The sequence below is a fragment of the Salvelinus alpinus genome, chromosome 15 (genome assembly GCF_045679555.1).
Source record: "Salvelinus alpinus chromosome 15, SLU_Salpinus.1, whole genome shotgun sequence".
NCBI classification, from domain to species: domain Eukaryota; kingdom Metazoa; phylum Chordata; class Actinopteri; order Salmoniformes; family Salmonidae; genus Salvelinus; species Salvelinus alpinus.
Genome location: NC_092100.1, coordinates 48,179,567 through 48,185,566, shown reverse-complemented (window position 1 = coordinate 48,185,566; position 6,000 = coordinate 48,179,567). Strand labels below are relative to the sequence as shown.

Sequence of the window (6,000 nt, the reverse complement as noted above, 5' to 3'; positions counted from 1 at the left end):
ATCACAGACAATTTTAGCTAATTAGCAACTGTTCAACTACTTACTACTTTTTAACTACTTAGCATGTTAGCTAACCCTTCCACCAAACCTTTAACCTAACTCCTAATCTTAACCCTAACCCCTAGCCTAACTAACGTTAGCGAGCTAGCTACCTAGCTAGAATTCATAACCTATCATACGCTTCGCAAATTCGTAACATATTGTATGTTTTGAATTTCGTAACATATTGTACGTTTTGCAAATTTGTAATATATAATACAAATTGTAATTCATAACATGTCATTCGTGATGGGTGATGGACATCCACAAATTAATACATACCATACCAAACGCAACATATCATAATAAATTAGATATCTTGGATTTACGTACAGAATAATCCGAAAAGCTCTGGAACCAGGTTGTTGCAAATTGACCTATAAAGCAAGTATTGTATTATTGTATTGTATTGTATCTTCATGTCATAGGCCTAAATGGAAGTCAATTGCACGGTTTTTATGTATCAAGTAGCTAAGTATTAGCATATTAGTGAACGTATAAGACTACAGCAATATAACATATGGCAAAACGAATTAGCATTAGGCCTTCATTGGGGTTTAGGTATAGCCTACTGATGTTGCTTGTGCCAAAACACCGATAAATCACCGATGTTATTTGACAGGAATAATCCATTGTTACATTGTTACATTCCCTAAGACTCAACTCTCAAGAGTCATCGGTCAGAAATTCACTTTACATGATCCTTTCAAATTGTTAAAAATAAACGGTTCAGTTTTGGAATAACGGTTCCTCCGAAAATTGAATGTAATTGAATGTAGTCCCTGTAGTTATGCCGGGTTCAAGTACAAGACGGAACTAGGAAATTGGGAAATTTCCGACTTGCTAAATGTTATAGTTATACACGTGCCGCATTCAACGAATCACCAATTAGGACATTCCCGAGTTTCCTAGTTCCGACTAGCATAGGAACACGGCAGAAGTAAGCTTCTCTACTGTTTTCCAGCGTGCTCGATTTCCGTATCCAACGGGAGACATCCATTGCCATCATCACCATAGGTTAGTTAGAGGGAGTAACGGTGTCAGAAGTACAGAAAGTCCCGATTTACGTCTTTGCTAAACAGCCGAGGCACCTTGGAGGCACAAAGCTGGAACACATTAGGAAACAGTAATATATCGTGGTGGAAGACCGAATTCAAACTTTATTATTTGCTTGGAAGTTCCGAGGCAAAGTTTTTTTTCTGGACTTGCTCTGCGCTGATACACGTCTGACAGTTAACAACAAAGTAACTTGTACGGTGATTCTCAGCAGGTAAGACCGCATATTAAAGGCTACATTATATTGCAGTAATTTAGGCTACAGTACTGTTTTGAGTAAGTTACTATGTGTTACTTTGAATGCCAGTTAAATAACTTTATGAACTTAGCTGGTAGCTTGTTTTGCTATGCAGTTGATTTCTCCAGACTATCCTTCGCTGTTTGGGCTTCATACAGAGAGAGCACACATGTAGCCTATAATTTGTTAGAATATAACATTGTAGGCTTGTTGCTATATGTTTAGAAATGTAGTCTACCACAACGTCATATCACGTTCATATGTTAGTTACGTGCGATTAATGTGTTAAATGTACCTATAGTCCCTATAGCATACTTAATTAATATCAAATCAAATGTAGCCTTACATAAAGGTCTGGACAAACAAAATAAGCACTGCTGATTACATCAATTATTTACTTTTCGGTAGATAGTTTTCACGTGTGATTATCCTACTAGTGAGCATAAAAGATGCCAGTTGATTGCTGCATTCAGTATTCCTAAAGCTAAAGGAATGCATAGGGGTTATGGCTCTCTCATGCACAGATTTAAGGAATGTGACGAATCCAAACATAAATTCAGAGCACTTTGAGGAGGAACAGCTGAGAGGCGTCTAGTGCTGATCTAGTATGTGAGAAGCATGCCTTGTCGAACAATTGGCGCGATTACTGGCAGGCTCTCATAGCTTGAGTGCCATAGTGATGGTCTGTCTCTGTGTTGCAAAGGCTGTGTCTGAAGCAGAGATGAAGCCTGTTTATATGCTTATAACAATGTTATTACAGCTGTATCAATGGCTTTTCAGACCAAGATATGACAGTTAGAGCGTTCATCACGGCTGCATTGGACCTTTAACCATTTGTAACACACGGAAATGGTTTGAATTCCCAAAAATAAACATATATTTAAAAAATAATCACGCATTTATAGTCAAATTTGTCGTTTCAAAATAGACGTTTTCGTATGTTTTTCATGTTTTGAACAGATATTTTTGTAAATGTCATCCGTTGCTGCTTGTTTTGAACATTTGTCTGTTATTCATTCAAAGTGTTGTGTTTCTGTGATACTCAGAGGCTGAGAAATTGGCGATTGAGCTAATTTGACATATGGTACGACATAAAATTGCCACTAATAGGCCATGGGCTATCAACTCATTTCCAATTGCATCTGAAAGATGAGAATCTTGACTTGTTATAGAGACAATGGCAGGAAGCTAAATATGCATTTACATTTTAGCAAACAGTTTTACTTATAGTGGTTGCAACGCCCTCCAGCAGGTGGTTCCAAATCTGGGGTGGCTCCATTTCTACTGAACAAAAATAAACGCAACATGCAACAATTACTACAGTTTTACTGAGTTGCAATTCATATAAGGAAATCTTTCAATTGAAATTAATTAATTAGGCCCTAATCTATGGATTTCACATGACTGGGCAGCGGCGCAGCCATGGGTGGGCCTTGGGAGCCAGGTCAACCCACTGGGGAGCCAGGCCCAGCCAATCAGAAGGAGTTTTCCCCCTCAAAAGGGATTTATTACAGATGTAAATACCCCTCAGTTCCATCAGCTTTCCGGGTGGCTGGTCTCCAATGATCCCACACGTGAATAAGCCGGATGTGGAGGTCCTGAGCTGGTGTGGTTACACGTGGTATGTGGTTGTGAGGCCGGTTGGACGTACTGCCAAATTCTCTAAAACAACATTGGAGACGGCTTATGGTAGAAAAATGAACATTCAATTCTCTGGCACTCTGGCAACAGCTCTGGTGGACATTCCTGCAGTCGGCATGCCAATTGCATGCTCCCTGAAAACTTGAGACATCTGTAGTGTTGTGTGACAAACGTTTAGAGTGGCCTTTTATTGTCCCCAGGACAAGGGGCACCTGTGTAATGATCATGCTGTTTAATCAGCTTCTTGATATGCCACACCTGTCAGGTGGATGGATTATCTTGGCAAGGAGAAATGCTCACTAACAGGGATGTAAACAAATTTGTGCACCAAATTTGAGAGAAATAAACTTTTTGTGCGTATGAACATTTTCTGGGTTCTTTTATTTATGAACATTTTCTGGGTTCTTTTATTTCAGAAAATGAAACATGGGACCAACACTTTATATGTTGCATTTATATTTTTGTTCAGTGTATATATTTTCATACTTCTGTGCCAAATGTGATGCTTCTCTCACAAAATTGACTAGTGAGTCCACATTTTCAGCTTAGTCACCTGCGCACCACTAGTATACAAAAGAAAGATAATTTTCCATTCTTCCCATATTAACACTAGAACCGCCTGGCCTTTCAGCATACAGTGCCTTTGGAAAATAGTCAGACCCCTTGACTTTCTCCACATTTTGTTAGGTTACAGCCTTATTCTAAAATTGATTAAATCGTTTTTTAAAAATCAAATCAAATATTATTTGTCACATGCGCCGAATACAACAGGTGTAGACCTTACAGTGAAATGGTAACTTACAAGCCCTTATCCAACAATGCAGTTTTAAGAAAATACACCCCCCCCCGCCAAAAAAAAGTAATTAAAGAGCAGCAGTAAACAACAATAGCGGGGCTATATATAGGGGGTACTGGTACAGAGCCAATGTGCGAGGGCACCGGTGTCGAGGTAATTGAGGTAATTATGTACATGCAGGTAGGGTTATTAAAGTGGTAATAACAGAGAGTAGCAGCAGCGTGGGGGGGGGGGGGGGGGGGTGCAAATAGTCTGGGTGGCCATTTGATTAGCTGTTCAGGAGTCTTATGGCTTGTGGGTAGAAGCTGTTTAGAAGCGTCTTGGACCTAGACTTGGCGCTCCAGTACTGCTTGCCGTGCGGTAGCAGAGAGAACAGTCTATGACTAGGGTGGCTGGAGTCTTTTACAATTTTTAGGGCCTTCCTCTGACACCGCCTGGTATAGAGGTCCTGGATGGCAGGAAGCTTGACCCCGGTGATGTACTGGGTCGTACGCACTACCCTCTGTAGTGCCTTGGGGTCGGAGGCCGTGCAGTTGCCATACCAGGCAATGATGTAACCCGTCAGGATGCTCTCGATGGTGCAGCTGTAAAACCTTTTGAGGATCTGAGGACCCATGCCAAATCTTTTCAGTCTCCTGAGGGGGAATAGGTTTAGTTGTGGCCTGTTCACGACTGTCTTGGTGTGCTTGGACCATGTTAGTTTGTTGGTGATGTGGACGCCAAGGAACTTGAAGCTCTCAACCTACTCCATTACAGCCCCGTCGATGAGAATGGGGGCGTGCTTGGTCCTCCTTTTCCTATAGTCCACAATCATCTCCTTAGTCTTGATCACGTTGAGGGAGAGGTTGTTGTCCTTGCACCACACGGTCAGGTCTCTGACCTCCTCCCTATAGGCTGTCTTATCGTTGTCGATGATCAGGCCTACCACTGTTGTGTCATCAGCAAACTTAATGAGGGTGTTGGAGTTGTGCCTGGTCATGAGTGAACAGGGAGTACAGGAGGGGACTGAGCACGCACCCCTGAGGAGCCCCTATGTTGAGGGTCAGCGTGGCAGATGTGTTGTTATCTACCCTTACCACCTAACCCTAACCCATCAGGAAGTCCAGGATCCAGTTGCAGAGGTAGGTATTTAGTCCCAGGGTCCTTAGCTTAGTGATGAGCTTTGAGGGCACTATGGTGTTGAACGCTGAGCTGTAGTCAATGAATAGCATTCTCACATAGGTGTTCCTTTTGTCCAGGTGGGAAAGGGCAGTGTGGAGTGCAATAGAGATTGCATCATCTGTGGATCTGTTAGTGCGGTATGCAAATTGGAGTGGGTCTAGGGTTTCTGGGATAATGGTGTTGATGTGAGCCATGACCAGCCTTTCAAAGCATTTCATGGCTACAGACGTGAGTGCTACGGGTCGGTAGTCATTTAGGCAGGTTACCTTAGTGTTCTTGGGCACAGGGATTATGGTGGTCTGCTTGAAACATGTTGGTATTACAGACTCAGACAGGGAGAGTTTGAAGACACTTGCAAGTTGGTCAGCGCATGCTCGGAGTACACGTCCTGGTAATCTGTCTGGCCCAGCGGCCTTGTGAATGTCTTACTCACATCGGCTGCGGAGAGCGTGATCACACAGTCATCCGGAACAGCTGATGCTCTCATGCATGCATTTCTCTCTCATCAATCTAACCACAATACCCCATAATGACAAAGAAAAAGCTGGCATTTGAAATATCACATTTACATATAAATTCAGTCCCTTTACTTAGTACTTTATTGAAGCATCTTTGGCAGTGATTACAGCATCGAGTCTTCTTGGGTATGACACTACAAGCTTGGTACACCTGTATTTGGGGAGTTCTTCCCATTCTTCTCTGCAGATCCTCTCAAGCTCTGTCAGGTTGGATGGGGAGCGTTGCTGCACAGCTATTTTCAGGTCTCTTCAGAGATATTAGATCGGATTCAAGTCCGGGCTCTGGCTAGGCCACTCAAGGACATTCAGAGACATGTCCTGAAGCCACTCCTGCATTGTCTTGGCTGTGTGCTTATGGTCGTTGACCTGTTGGAAGGTGAACCTTTGCACCCAGTCTGAGGTCCTGACCACTCTGGAGCAGGTATTCATCAAGGATCTCTCTGTGCTTTACTCTTTGCCTCGATCCTGACTAGTCTCCCAGTCCCTGCCGCTAAAAACATCTCCACAGCATGATGCTGCCACCACCATGCTTCACCGTATGGATGGTGCCA

The 6,000-nt window shown here is 42.7% G+C and overlaps 1 protein-coding gene across 3 annotated transcripts in view; it reads left to right on the top strand.

The window, feature by feature from the left end:
- The first annotated feature begins 971 nt into the window (after positions 1-971).
- tspan9a (tetraspanin 9a) overlaps positions 972-6,000 on the top strand; it is a 290,456-nt gene continuing 285,427 nt past the window's right edge. For 2 of the 3 annotated variants that reach the window (XM_071343859.1, XM_071343857.1), the window contains exon 1: positions 973-1,309. The gene's annotated coding sequence lies outside the window, so the exon portion shown is untranslated. Of the gene's footprint in view, positions 1,310-6,000 lie in introns of all 3 variants that reach the window. The other variant, XM_071343860.1, reaches the window with a different exon arrangement.